Consider the following 15,471-nt stretch of genomic DNA (forward strand, 5'->3'; position numbering starts at 1 on the left):
TTTACATTGAATAGTTAAATATATGGTGGATGAATTCAAAATTCCTTTGTTTTTTAATTTGAAATTTCCAATGGAGATTGAGAAAATAAAGGCTAATCTTAAAAAAGAAAACACCCAAGAGGGAGGGGGGTGAATTGGGATTAAAAAAAAACTTTTTAAACACAAAAAAATTAAGCACAATAGAAACAAATAAAAAGAGATAAAGTAAGAGAAATCAAACTCAGGTTTTATAATGGTTCGACATTTCTTTACCTACGTCCACTCTCCTCAAGCTCCTAACCGAGTGAGAGTTCCACTAACTTGAAGCTTCAACCAAGCTTCTAATCACCTTTACATTTGGATTCCGGCTCCAATGGGCTCTTACATAATCTCTTCAAGTCTCAATTCACTTGAAGGCTTTATCACTCAAATAACAAGTTTAAGTCTCTCAACCTAGCTCAACAATGACTCAAATACAACTTAAGGCTATGATGAAACACAAAGGTGCACTAAGGATTATGCAAATGGAGATTTAATGCACCAAGAAAAGAATGAGAGCTTTTAAGGCAAGAACAAGTGGGTAGACAAATAAATGTAGGTTTTCTCTTGCTCATAAATGAAGTAAAGCTCTCTATTTATAGGTTTCTAACCTCGGGAGCCAAAGAAACCAAAAAGCAGCCTTAACCGATTGAGCTAGGGGTCGACCGGTTCACTAGTCGTTGGAGCATTTAATGTTTAGCAAGTGACCATTACCCTCAACTGGACCACGACCGGACCTCGACTACAAAGGTAAATCCATCGACCAGGAAGGAAAGACTATTGGAAGAAAGAGTGTTTTTTGCACCTCTCAATTGGACCTCAACTGGGAAGAGGGAACCGATCAACCGGTACCCTAGCCGCTTGAGTTGGTTTGGATAGAGCCTTGACCGGTTCACCATTTTTGGCCTGAAAACCTATCTTTTTTTTATATTTTTGCTTCTAACACTTAGGCAAGGTCTTTGGGTAAAATTATATGCCAATTTTGAAGTGTTTTTCCTAAGGTTCATTTGATAGATCTTGGATTTTGATGGAAATGTAACTTTAAAGCATAAACTGAGTTTTTCAAAGATGCATGAATTGATATGTAAATCCTAAGTGCACCCATGCATTCATATTACATAAGTTTCCTATGATTAAAGGTCTTGCAAAACTCTTGATCTTGCATCTATTAGGTCCTTTGATGAAATTCCAAATTAATACCTGAAATTCTTTATAATTGAAACCAATTACTAACTAAACCGTGGTTTGTTATCATCAAGACATGATTAGGAGAACCCTTGGGCTAACAGAAATGACACTTTTGGAGACCACTAATGGGTGATTTTGATATTATAATCCTTTTAAATTCAATTTTTTTTGTCTTGGAATTGCAATTCTAAACCCATAGAGAGTGAATTCAAATTGAGATTGATTTTGAATTTCAAAATGAGCAATTTTTATGTTTTAAAATGGACTTCACACACTCACAGTGGATTATTTTGAAATAAAGGCAAATTTGAAGTCAAAATTGTAATTTCAAAATGAAAGTTGGAATCAATAGAACTATGTTCGAAATCATTAGTGAAATTTTGCAATGGGTTTTTTCATTGCATTAAGGCTACAGTTAGCAATTTCAAAATGGTGGGCTTTTCAAAATCTATATTTTTTGCTTTAGAACTGAGATTTTTGAACTTCAAAAGGTGAATTCAAAATTTACCCTATTTAGAAATTAGTTTTTTCATTTTGAAATAATATGTTTAAAATGTTCTTATTTACAGTGAACCATTTCGAAATAAGGAAGTTTTCGACATCAATGGTTACATTTCAAAATGGGCATTTTTAACCATCAGTTAACAAATTCGAAATATGGTTACTTTCGAATTCAATAGTTAAATTCTGAAATGACTCTTTTTTAGCCAAAATCCAATTCAAAATACCTATTTTCCATTTCAAACTCATTTCAAAATCACCCAAACTTCTTTATAAACTGTCGTTTCCACTTCTAGACCACTTCATCTCCTTTTTTTCCACTTCCATTGAAGGAAATTTTTAGGGTTTTGTTGCAGGTTTGTCACATTCCCGGTACACACTACACTCATGCTTGTTTTTTGTTTATTTTTCATGGATTTTTCTTGATCTTCATGGTTTCATTGTGCGGTGTTACACAACTCTCTTTAGCATTGTTTAGGGTTTCCATTGTTCCAACTAGATAGATAAATAAAAAACAATAAATAAAACGAAAAGAAAAAAAAAAGTCCAAGGGACGTTGCCTCCTAACCCCACGAGCTGACTGAGTAGCTTGACCCCCAAAACCCCAAGCATAGCACAACAAGATTGATTTTGGTTTCACACAAATGCTTTGCTTTGAAAATTTAGGTTTCCTTGGAAATTCAGTGTGTTAGAATTTTTGGTTTATACTTGGAGAAAATTCTTTAAAAAATTTCTACATGATCCTTAGGGCTTGTTGAACATCTTAGAATACTTTGAAAGTAGAGTTCTTATTTTCTCATGATTTTTGTATAATTGTTGTCTAATCTATGTTTTATATGCTCTAAAACATTTTAAACTCTCTAGTTGATTTTTCTATTTCTTCTACACATTTTCCTAAGCTAACCAATCACTTGGATTTACTTGTCACGTGATATTTGAACTTAGGAATTGTTTAGATTATATCTAAGGCTTTAAAGACTCATGTTTTCATCATTGTTGGACACCTTGAATGTTCTTCTACATTTAGGAATGGTCTACCACAGTTTCACTTGAATCCATAAATTTCATCAGCACCCAATTTTTCTCCACATAGGATTTCGTTGTTTATTTTATTTTATTTTTCTTACTTTTATTTTAGATTGTTTTCTTTACCCTTTATGAATTTATTTTTTTCTTTCTTTTTTTTCTTTCCTTCTTTAGGTTTAGTTTGTTTTTTTACATTTATTTTAGATGGCTATAAATAAAAAGAAAGTCGTTTTTCAAAATGATAATGCGACGAGGCATTCCCTGAGACAAAAGCGTGTCTGACCTCTTGTTTAGAGTTGAAATGGTGTATTGATTAGTGAGCCTACCGAGAGGTGTGCCACTCGTCAATCCAAACACATAAAGGCTAGGACGAAGGCCCGTTTTAATCGCCTAACTACTCGAAGGACTGAAGCCTTGCATATAGATTCAAGACAAATGCCCATTTTGATCACCCAACCACTCCTAAGACCACCAAGCCTACTACTACTCCTCCACGTCCATAGGCAACTCCCCTTACTCGGAGCCCAAAGCATCCTCTATCTCTAGGAGTTTGTGATGATAACCCTAGGCTATCTCATCGAGTGTTTGGTCAGGATTTCTCTTATGACATAGAGGCATTTATTACTTATGAGCCTACAACAAAGTCCATGCACCTCATTGATCGATATTATTTTCTAGCACTGATGGATCATCCCCTATATTTTTGTGCCGCTAGTGTATGAGAGTTATTCTACACTTTCGAGGATTGGAAATGAGCGTATTAAGAGCTACACTTTTCTATCAAAGGTTGAGTTGATATTATTTCCACTGAGATCATTGTTGTGGCCTTTGGTTTAACATCATTTGCTCCTCTTGAAGCCTAATTTGCACCTCAATCACGACTAGCTTTTCTAAGGATTGCACATATACTAGCACATCAGGGTATCCATTGTTATTTGGCCATTACTCGCCTTGAGATGCCACTTATCATATGGTTTGTGGATCAGGTCATTGAGACCAAATTTTTTCCATTTAGACACTTTATAGAGCACTCTAGCATAGTCTTATGGGAGTTGTATCACATGTACACAAGTGAGTGGTGGAGTCCAACTCAACTCATCATGGATATCATCATATACTTTTTCCAGAAAGTGAAAGAGAATTAGTTGGCTTAAGCTCAAACCTATACCTCATTTCTTTGCCTAGGTTGCTCTCACACTACTTGCTTCGCCATGGACACTAGTTACCTAAGTTTGGTCGTCGCATGGCTTCTCACACTTATGTTATTAATCAGTGGGCTCGAGTGATTCATTCACGATTACAATTGACCACCCATGACACTAAGTGAAAGAGAGTTATGCATGTTATTTCACCTCCATCTACTAGAGAGAGCCCATTTTCGCCTACCCCTACTTTTGACACGAGCTTACCAGTGCTTCCTGTTTCTCTTCCACCACTTCTTTCAAGTGCCCTAGAGCCTATTGTTCCAATTTCTACACCAACAATACCAATCTTTGATATCCCTAGACCTTTGCAATCTCAAGTCATCGATGCTAACCTGAGTACCTTATTGATCATGGCCTATCTAGACACACCTCAGGAGTTATTTGTGTCAATGGACTCCCTCATTGATCCTCACCTATGTAGAACGGAGACTCAGATGGATGACCTCACATTTTCTATACAACAGCTCACTTCCTTAGTTGTTCCACCTAGATAGAGGGAAGATTTTGTTACAACAATTGATACTAGCTTGGAGGTTGATGGTGGCGCAAAGGTGATTGGTTCCGGCTCTAACACTAGACCATCGACATTATCCCATGAGACCATGCCTATTCTACAGACACCAGGTGATGTTGTAGGTGAGATTTTTACCCCTACTATTGATATTCCAGATTCAACAGGACAGGTCGATGGTGAGATTTCATTCGAGCTACTAACACTAGTGTGGATATCATCATCAACGATGACCTCCCTATGGTGCAAGATGGTGGCAAGCCCATTACACCTATCTTGAATATCCTTGATCAAGTTACTACACCTATGTTGGAGGGCATTGACCAGGTATCCGCCCCTGTGTTAGAGAAGATAGATAGAGTTGTTGATCCTATCATTGGCGCTTGATTTTCGTTCTTATATATACCTTCTTTGATATTGTTGTATACACTATAGTATTTTTGTGGCATACTTATACTCTTATACTCTCTTTTTTATTTTCACCATTTATATTTTTCTTTATGCATGCTTTTGCTATTGATCTTGTTACTTTTGTGGTTTATATGAAGTCATCACAACAAACTTCTCACTTGAGGATCTTGAGGTAACATTTTCCTTTTTTCCTTTCTTTTGACTCATTATCATACACATTGGGGACAATGTGTAATAAAGGTTGAGGAGGGAAGGGATATTAGCCTTAATTTTTTTCAAAATTTTGCATATTATCTTTGGTTAGTTAATGTGATTCTTGATTTTCCTTAGTGACTCATGAGTTATTTTGCATGAGAATGCTTCAAGTAACATTAATGTTTCTTTAGAATTTTAGAAGAGATATGGTTAGAGCAAGAATATTAGTTTGCTCACCTTTTCTTTTTATACGTGCAAAAACAGTTAGGTTGAATCCTTAGGATACCTTCAATTTTTCTTTGATGGTTATTTTCTATTTAAGACTCAAAGCACACACAAGGCACATGTACCCTTATGGTATCTTGATTAAGATAATTTCTTTAGCTTAAAAGAAGTTGTTCTTAAGCAACAAAACGAGGAAATAAAAAAAAGAAAAAAATAGTAAAAAATAAATAAAATGAAAATGACTTATTTAAGCTTGAGCAACTATCCGAAAGGGTAATGGCCTTGTGTCTTCAAGCCTTGGTGCCCAAAACCAATTAGTTAGGAATCATCAATATCTTGCTCATTACTCAAGCTAAACTTAATTTTGAAAAAAAAAAATGGGAATAAATGTTTGGGAAATTCAATCTTGTTCTAAATTGAGTTAAGGTGATACTTGAGGGGTAAGTGGCTTATAAAGGTCCTCAATACCTGGTACCTTGGGTGAAAACTCGGAAGTTGTTGGTGGATCCCTATTGATACAAATAGAAGGAGATCTCCTAAACTAAGAAAGAAAAATCAAAATAAATTTTCTTCCCTCTTTAACTTAAAGAATGATGAAATTTGAGTTTAAGAAAAAGTCTTAAGAAGAATATGATGAGGAGACACCAAAATTAAGCACATGAGGTTTAGGTGGAAAGAACCAATCAAGGGAAAATCAAGAGACACTAGGAGGAATGCTAAACATGGATACACGTTTATGTATACGAAGATAAAGTAAGAAAACTAAGAGATTGCATATCTTGTGTCATCTTGCTCAATTCTAGAAAATTTGACTACTTGAGTATCTTATGTGTGAAACATGCTATGTTGAGTCATTATAGTTTCATGAATTCCATTACATATTTTTCATTCTTTTTACAGTTTCTGTTTGCTAGGGACTGGCAAAGTTTAGGTTTAGGGGGATGATTGGAGCCAAAATATGTATTCTAATGGCACATATTCGAAATGATTTATGTACCATAAGACACTCAAATCATCCGACTTGACCCAAAAGAGTTGACTCAAATGATTTTTGTGTAAGCTCAAATCCTTATTTAAAAAGTCCATAATACAAGAAAAAAATAAAAAAATAATCAAAAACCCACAAGCTATGTGTGGGCCCATATTTTTCACATGCGTCCCCACTTATCGACGAGAACGAAACATGACAACAAACTTATTAAAAATGGATTTTGATAACCCAAGATTTCCAATGATGAATCAAAAGAGTTGAGGAGTTAAAACTATTTAAAAATTGAATTTTTTTGAAAATCTATTTTTGATAGCATGCAAGAGGAATTGAGGGATGATATGTGTGCCTTAAACTAATGCACGGGATGGTGGTCATGCAAGCCATGCAAAAGTGGGTCTGGGTCCAACTACTTTAGTGATTGCAGCTATTATTTCTCTTTGAATTTCTTCTAACATGTATTTCAGCTCTCTCCATATTCACACAACTGGAATTGTCTTCCGAAAATGGCTATATTGATGTACCAGGAAAATATCTCCCATAAAGCATCAACTCCGGATATATAAAGTTAGCACCAAAGTCACGATGAATAGTTGGGACCAAACGAGCAACTTCAGAAATTATTTGAGTTAGCGGATAAGTGAATGACCTAAAATCAACCTCTGAACCATAGGCACAGACAGCTCCAGTCCAAAACTCATGGTTGTTTATAGATTTTCATTCATAAACCTTTTAGAATGCTTCCTTAGTTCTCATATTAAGAGTTTCCCATAAAATGATTCCCAATCATTATAAAAAAACAATTCCATCTTTATTTTCAATACCAAGGGTAGAAAATGCCAACAGCAACAGCTTCTTCCGATGGCAACGTGTGGTTTCACCTTGTCATGCAGAAATGCAATCCCTTGGGCAAGAGTTGTGGCAGTTTTCATTCTTTTGGCCCAATCTAAACTTCTAGCCTTTCCACTGTTCAGACCTGTTATGCCCATCAAATAGCCCAAAAATCGAGTATGCAGGAACCCGTCTCCAAATTGAAGGAACCTTTCTTTTCACATCCAGTTGAGCCCTTGGTTTTGGTGCGTCAAAGGTGGCCATTCAGAAGTGTGGTCCTTTGGCACAAGGAGATGGAGGGGTGACCTGTAGAGGGTAGGCCTGTGGAAGAGGACTAGCAGCTGGATAATCTTGAATTGGACCAAAAGAGTGATTGTCGTAGGGTTGCCCACGTGAAGGCTCAGAAGGATGACCAATTAAACAACACAACCCCATGCACTCCTGTTGCTCAAACTCCAAAACCCAATGTCTATCTTATGAATTTCTTGAACTAAAACTGAGAACTCAGTTATTATCCAGCTGAGATATTAAAACAGGTGATTGAGGAAAATCGAAAAATAATTCATCATCTTCAATGCAAGCCTCCTACAGCATCTTCTTCTGAGTAAGAGCAGCCACCACCAGAGATACTTCATTGATAGCCGGAGTTGTAACATTGCACTATGGTACCAAGTTTCCTAATTATGTAGCCTGTATGGCATTCTTAGCATACTCGTTTATTTTCAAACTTCCAAAATCTATATTCCTATTGACTAAAGAGCTTTATGTAGCGCATGCACATCATTTTTGGTGTTGCTCTTATATCCATTGGGTGATCGCTCAACTTGTTGGATGAGATAGTCATAACCATCATAAGCATATGTAATACCCAGGTTTTTAAAGACACGTCAAATTCTAGGAGCACAAAATCTTTCATAATATTGTGGTTTAAATGGTCAAAAAGAGTGGTAAAGATCTACATGTTAGTACTTAATTGGAAGAGAATTTGGAAAAGTTGGTCAAAAATCAATAGTTTGAAAATTTTGTCACGTCAGACGCAAGGAGTGGGAATTTCAGAAATTACATTTAGATTTGGAGAAAAATTTAACCATCAAATAATTGAGATTAGGTTTTGAAATTTTGAATATTAAGTACATGATGGGAATTAATTTAATTATTATCAGGTAATTATAAAAAAAAAATCTTAGTAAGAAAAACTTGGTAAAAATTTATATTATATCAAATTGTTATAATGGATAATTAAAAAAATAAATTGAATTTAATTTTATAATGAATCAATTTAATTTTTATAATTGGAATTAAACTTTATAGAATTACAAAACATTAAACGAAGTTGAATTGAAATTAAATTAAGAGTAAATTATGATATGTGAATTTAGATATATATATATATATATATATATATATATATATATATATATATATATATATATATATATATATATGCAAAAGGGGTAAATTAATTAAATGTGAATTTTATGAATTTAACTTTTGAAATTTTGATGCAATTGAATATTTTGTCAAATGAAGTAAATTAAATAAAAGTTATACCTAAGAGTTGAGAAATAGATTTTTATAAATTGAATGACTGATTAATTTATAGAATTAAGTTTTAGAATATTACTTAAATTTTTGTTGGTAAATAAATATTAGTAAAATTAATGGGTTAAGGGTTATTACAAATTTCAACTTCTTGCTTGTTGAAAAATTATTTTATTTATTTAATATTTTTATAAAATTGAATTTTTTTTAATAATTAATTATATCATGTTTTAAGTGAATTTCAGAGTGAAAATGCTTCAGGTAATTATACTGAAATTATACTTTTTGAAGAGCAGGCTTGTAGTAAATTAAATTACAAATACAGTAGTATTTTTCGTGAGATGGAAAATCATAAGTTAGGTATAATTGATAATTACGAAATGTGAATTTAAGAATAATGGTTTTAATTTATTAAGAGAAAAAAATGTGTGTGACATTTTCAAAATTGTTTAATATATATATATATACTATAAGTGGTTTGCTGGCATGTAAGATAGAAGGAAAATGAAAGAAAGAAATGAAGGGGAAAGGAGATGCAGGGGAGATGCACGGAGATTCTTCATCGTGTGCCTCCGTCGATTCGACGGTGAAACGTCTTCTGATCGTGATGAAATTTCAGTCGGTGATAGTCTTCAACGTGGTGAACACTTTTACGAAGTTGGATTGTCGATCCCACAGTTGGATTTTTTTGTACAGGTAGGGGTGTGTTTTTCCTAAATTTCTCTCTCAACTTTTTTTGGGCTTTTCGTTTTGCTTTTATTTACTTTCAAAAAAACTCCATGGAAATGGGTGAGTTGTTGGGTCGTAGTAGATCGTCATATAGTTTTCATTTAGATTGTTTTTGGAAACCCTAAACGTGTAAAATGATTTGGTTTTGCTTTAAAAATGTTAAATGGGAAGTGAATGAAAGTTTAATGCAAAATAAAAATATTAGAATTGTTGTTATTTAATTGTTGTTCCTATGATAGGATTTACCGGATTGTTGTGGTTGTAAAAATCCTTTTTATTGGAATATTGGTTAATATATTTTAATGATTGTTGTTGTGTTGGAAATTATATAAATTTATTGGTGATATATTAGTGTTGAAAATAATGGAAATTATTTGTTGAAAATTTTGAATATTGAAATATGTTTAAAATGATTGTTTTAAAATTATTAATATTATTAGAAATAAATAAATTGATGATAAAAATTGGGATTTTGTTAATATTTGAATTATTGGAAAAATATTTCCCAAATGTTGTGGTGGCTTAATTGTGGAAAATGGTTGTATTGGGTGTTAATATTATTGAGATTACCGAAGATAAATAAATTATGACATAAATTGCATTTTTTTGATATTTGTATTAGTGGGAATTTTCTTGAATATATGTGGTTATTTAATTGAAGAAAAAAAATGGTTATATTGGTGGTTGGAAATTATTAAGCATGTAATTAGAATTTATGTGGTTACAGTTTAAAATTATGTTTTAATGATATAAAACTAATTGTGAATTTCTTTTTTATATCTGCGGTGATTAAAGTGAAGAAAAATTGTTGTGTGGATTATTGAAAATTATGAGACATAATAGGAGTAAATAGAATTGTATCTTGGAAAATTATGGATGTTGAAATATAATGTGATTGCACTTCATATGCATCATAGTTGTGTGAAGAAAAAGAAGGATTAAAGAAATGGTTGCGTGAAATGGAAATGAAAATGAAAATACCCCAAATAGGGCAAAAATGAAAAGAAAAAAATAAATGAAATAACCCCAAAGATGATGAATTAAGAAGGGAGTGAGATCCCTAGGGTGAAAGACGTTGACCCAAAAGTTTACCCCGGGAAGACTCCAAATGGGGAGTGTATTTGGGTATGGGCGCGTATTCTTCAATGAAAGCCCGAGAACAACAGTGCATTGTGTAATTGCATGTAAGCATTTACATCATTATTGCATTTGGAAGAAGAATTTGTATTTTTTATCAAGTGTATGTTTGAATATATTATTCATGACTAAAATGACTTGTTTATTTTGTAAATTTAGAATTGTTGATATATTAAACGAATGATTGAATAAGGAAAATGATAATTTTGATTGTTTTAAATTTGTATGGTTGGGGTTTTTTTTAGTGTGTATATTGTAAATGTAATATTATATTTTGGCATATGGTTGTGTTATTAACTTAGAATTTCTAACCTATTTAGGTGTAACACACCCTACTGAGCAACATGGAAATGCTCATCCTTTATTTTCTAAAATTTTTAGATACAGATATAGTTTCAGAGGGACCACAGGAAATTCAAGAAGTATTCCAAAAAGCAAAAGAACCATAATAATAGTTGTTTTTAAATTTATATCACCTTTTTTACATGTACCAATTTGAGTTATATGGGCTTTTGTAAGTTAAATTATATTTTGTTAGTTTGTAAAATATTTTTTGAAATATTCTTTTTAACTTAGAGATTATTGTAAGTATTTGAACTTTTGTGCAGGAAGATGACTGGTGAATCTCTTATACTTATGAAGAGGAGATAGTGTCATGGTTGGTTTTGGAAAAGTAAAATAATATGTTATAATAAATTTATTTAGGATTAGACGTTTTACTGAAGGAAAAATAAATCAGGGTGTTTTGATTTATTGCCAGCATGGATAGGAGTAGCCCTTATAGTCAAACCCTTGACCTAGGGCCATGAGTCAAGTTCTAAGTTGCCCAGAATTTGGGGCGTGACAGCATCAATAAAGGTCATATCATAGAGATTAGAGGCATTCTGGATGGAATCCTCCACGTCTGACTCGAAGAGAAAAAGCCTCTTGTGGATGCCCGCCCAAAGTACCTCACTGATGGGTTCAGGCTTTGAGAGAACATACTCGCCTGAGAAGCCCTTGATTGAGAATTGCGGGAACCCTATTACTTGGGTTGATTCACCATGTACTGGTTCAGAACTTGAATAACAAACCAACAGTGTAAACATTTATCCAACAGAGCATATTAGAGCCCCTGAAGCCACATCTGCGTAAAACTATTTCTACAAACTTGTTATGCGTTCCCGAGACTAGACTCTAAGTGAATCGAGCATGACGTCAGAAAGAGTACGGATGGAGTCTAAGGCAGCGTGGAGTTTGGTAAATATTTTCTAGTGGTGAGTAAAGGTCAGTTCCCAATCCATGCATCATCTTCTCCTCCATATTATTCTAGGCACTTGAGGGTCTTCTCCAAAGATGATCCAGAGTTGTAAAAAAATGCTTTGTCATCTGAGGCATGGAAAGTGCTTAAAAGACCCACCTTTCTCTGCTCTGTAAACAACATAGGATGACGTAATAGTCATGTAATCACCATTATTAAAGGGTTTTTCATAGATAATCGGGTCATGGGATTGTTCATTGGGTACTACTTCCACCAGTACTCACTCACCATGCAGTATGTGTTCAGAAGTGTACCATCCAAATCACGAATAACTCAAGAGACTGACTTCTTTAGACGCTTTACTGTAGACATTTTGAATACCAAAATGAAGGCATTCAAACAAAGATTATGTTGCCACTGATGTCAAGCACTGTGACTAGGTCAACTGGAGCTTGAGGTCTGTGAGAGTTTGGTGGCGAGTTGGACACCATCACTATATTATTTGAATTTAGAGTGGAGAACATCCCACTTGAATTGTCTATTGCAGTTGATTCTTCTCTGTCATCCAACAATGAGCATGAGCCCACCGGTTCTTTCATGTCTCCTCTTCATTATGAGATGTATGCATGTTGACTGTACTACCTTTATTTTGCACAAAGCACAAGGTGCACTTCTAGGTTTGTTAGGTCAACTTCTTGTAATAAGATCTTTCATTCTGGAAATAAGTGAGTTTTTAAATCAGTTTTCATGCATGGATAGGTTTGACTACACACAACGCTTTTGTCCACTACATGCATTTATATCTCGATCACAAACCCATATAACGTAGCCCACCTCTTGATCATCCAGTCTCAGAATTTTCCAGTCAAATCTTGTGTCTTTCGATTTAATCCAATCCTTTAGATCAATAGCTAATTGTTTTGCCTCCATGGAACTGCTAGTGTAGAGTCTCATTCGTGTGTTTGCCTCCAAACCTGCTTTTATGGTAGCCGTGATCTCACCTGGAGATATCTTGAACTCGGTCTCACCATATCCTTGACATGCATTTTTGGTGGAACACATGAGTCAACAGCAGCTGAAAGGGTGCAGTAGGTTTTCCAAAATCAAAGATGAATTCTAGCACCTTAGCGCCAGTAGGATTTACTTCAAGGGTAATTGTTCTAGTAGCAACTACCAAACTTTGATGTCCGTATTCCTGATCTATCACCATGTTGCCTAGTACACCACTCTCCACAACGAAAGCCAAATTATTCCTTGATGCCACATTATAAATCATGGACACTAACCATTCACTATGAGGACCATTAGTCCATGCTCTAAAGTTCTAAGAAATTTTGTGATGGATCATACTTTAATACTGCATTCCAAATCTTGAATTCCCATTAGCAAAATCACCAAATTGTGTTTCCCATATTACTTAAGCAACTGAAAACCTCCAATGACATATGGTCCGAATCAGAACTATCGTGCTCCTGGGCATTAAATATTTGTCTTTCCTCTATTTCAATGAATAACCATAACAGCATGCCCATAGTTTTCATTGATTGTTGCTTGGAATGTCCCCTGTTGGAGACTTCATTGATGAAGGAACCTCTTATGCCCACACGTCATGCTTTCTTATAACATCAACAACAGCTGAAGTAAACAAGCAGGCCACCCAAAACTACTAGGCAAGCAATAGACATAATCTAACACTATCTCCAGGAATGAGGAACAAAGAAGGGAGGACTAGGTGCAGAATGCTAAATAATCCGAAGCAGATCATCGAACAAAGTAAAGAATCATTAAATTAAGTCACATCCCATGCTGCAATCAGCGGGCTTAAGTGCAAATGGGGGACTTAGATAGATTTCGAACAAACATTAAAGCATAATTTCCAAACGCTAAAGTGGCAAATAACACTCAGTATTCAATGGGAAAGGAGAAGAGAACAGTGGAGGATATCAACAGAAATAAAACATGCATTCGAATTGATGATCAGCAATACTCAACGATGCAACCATGGTTATTCTTAACCAAACAAACAAGCGATATACAAGTAATAAAAAGAGAAGATGAAGAACAAAGATCATGAAAACAAACAGAAACCCACAGCAAACATACCTGCAGTTGCCCCCCTTCTCTGTCGTGTTCCTTCTCTTTTTTCTTGTTTCCCTTCTCAGCCCAATCCTCACGAATTCCCCTCCTTCCTTTCTTGCAGCCTGGAATCTCCTCTCCTTCCTAGCAGTGTGTATGGACTGTATATCTCTTTTCCAGTGGTGCGGTTTCAGCCTTCTCTTTATCATTCTTTTCTCTATTTTGTTTCCTTACTTTTTTTTCTTTTTTTTTTTTCTGTTCTCCCCTCTCTCTCTTTTGTTCAAGATGCCTTCGTAGAGATCCTCCCAGAAATCCCCAGGCTGCTATTTTGGAAAGTCCTCCTACCCAATCATGCTTGTGGACTCTCCTTTATATCATGGTTGTGGAGGATATCGAAGGAAATTGGGAAGTCTGATCAAAATCAAAGAATGGGTATGGGAATCTGGGGATGTGGTTGCGCATGGAGATTCTCTATGCATCACTCTTCCCTTTTTCAATAGTGCGCCTCCTAGCTGTCTTCCATTTTTATGGCAGCCCATGACTATTGTTGAATTAAAATCCTTCCATACATATGTGCTTATTGAAGATCTTTTCCAAAAACAAAAGGCAAAGGAATCTCTTCATCCAAAAATCCCTTGAGTGTCGTGATCTCCTTCCCATTATTGTGAAAGTTGTGTATACTAAGGGATCCTCTCCAATTTGCAGCACTCCAATTCCATGTAAAACAAAATAAAGATTAAAGTAAGAAGCATGCAATTGAAAATTAAAATCAAAGTGATGCAATTAAAAAATTAGTATGTCAATCACATATATATTTAAAATCAATTATTAATCACACATGAAAAAAATCGAAATACCAAATCTCATGCAAAAATAAAATAAAATAAAATAAATCATGTAATTTGAAATGAAAGTAAATAAAATCACATGCGCACATAAGAGAATCAAAATATTACTTCATGCAATTGAAAAAGAATAGAATTTTCAATCTCACATAATTTTCTAAAGCAAGTCATAGCTCCCTTAATCTCAAAATCAAGCAATCAAACTCAAAAACTAACTTAAGTGAAATGGGCCTATAGAAGCATCCAAGTGAAACCTGAGTGAATCTAAGTGGACCAATTATGCTTAGGTGAACCTAGCTAAACAAGCCTATGTGAACTAGAGTCGGCCTAGGTAAACCTAAGTGAGCTTAGATGTGCCTAAGTAGGCCTAAATGTGCCAAAATGGGCCCAAGTGTGTCTAACTAGGTCAAGGTGTGTGCCTAGCTATTCTAAAAGTGTACCCAAATAAACTATCCTTAAAAAAATAAAAAATAAAAATAAATAAAAAATCCCTAGATCTTACTTGAGGTTGTCAAAGTCACAGTAAGAGTTCAAATAAACCCCTAAACAAAGGGTCTTAGAAAGAGTAAGTTGTATGAGTGTCGATAAGGCACCAAGGGTTGACTACGAGTCAAGAGAGAAATACAAGAAGACACCTAGTGTCACATGTGCTAAAAGAACAAAATGGAGGGTCTACACTATGACTAATTTGTAAAACCATTTTGGATGTCAAAAACATGGTGTAATCAGGACACTTGGGAAAACTAATTTATTCAATAAGCTTAAAAAAGGTTTTTTCAAAAAAATAAAAATTCCTTGATACA

Source organism: Vitis vinifera, chromosome 9 (assembly GCF_030704535.1).
Source record: "Vitis vinifera cultivar Pinot Noir 40024 chromosome 9, ASM3070453v1".
NCBI classification, from domain to species: Eukaryota; Viridiplantae; Streptophyta; class Magnoliopsida; order Vitales; family Vitaceae; genus Vitis; species Vitis vinifera.